Below are 773 nucleotides of genomic sequence, written 5' to 3' on the forward strand. Positions count from 1 at the left end.
ACAAAGTATATGTGAACTGCTGTACGGAAAGTGAATTTGCTCTGTAAATCTTCACCCAAATAAAAATAAATAAATTAAAAAAAAAAAAAAGGTATGGAAAATACTAATCTCATCTCTTTAGCAGTATCTGGGAATACCTCTACTCTTTTGATATGCTCAAATACATTCGCTTATATCCTTTCTATATAACTTGTTTCTTTAATGTTCTTAAACATTTACATAAAAGGAAAAAAGTCAAGAAGAGTTTCAGTTTTCCTGTAAATGTTGATTCAGATATACAAAGATTGCTGAGGCAAAGTAGACTAGGGGCCTTGCTACTTAGATGAAGAAATGGGAAAGAAGAGGGAGAACAAATTTTAAACAGTAAAAATCAGAATAAAAGACTAGACAATCATTACAGTGGTTAAAAACGTAGGTATGCCTGGTTTCAAATACTGATCTTGCCATTTACATATGACCTTGGGCAAGAATTTTGACTTTTTTTTTTCAACTTTTTATTAAAGTACAATATATAAAATACATATGCTAATATACTAGAGACATTACACTTGCCTCAAGAGTACAATTGGATAAAATTTCACAAAGTGAACAACCCATGCAACCAGAACCCAGATCTAAAGAAAAAATGGGTGTTCACTTCAGCAGCACATATCCTAAAATTGGGAAGATACAGAGAGGATTATCATCACCCCTGTGCAAGGTTTACATGCAGATTTGACATGCAGAATGTTCCATATTTTTATGTCTTAATTATTATTATTATTATTATTATT

At 30.9% G+C, this 773-nt stretch overlaps 1 non-coding gene across 1 annotated transcript; it reads left to right on the forward strand.

Annotated features, from left to right (window-relative positions):
- The first annotated feature begins 629 nt into the window (after positions 1–629).
- On the forward strand, positions 630–741 carry LOC122149900. The gene has a single exon (XR_006163388.1). It is a non-coding gene; the product is annotated as a U6 spliceosomal RNA (small nuclear RNA).
- Positions 742–773: the final 32 nt, after the last annotated feature.

This window comes from Orycteropus afer, unplaced genomic scaffold, assembly GCF_000298275.1.
Source record: "Orycteropus afer afer isolate SDZICR_OR568_19922 unplaced genomic scaffold, OryAfe1.0 scaffold00059, whole genome shotgun sequence".
Taxonomy (NCBI): Eukaryota; Metazoa; Chordata; class Mammalia; order Tubulidentata; family Orycteropodidae; genus Orycteropus; species Orycteropus afer.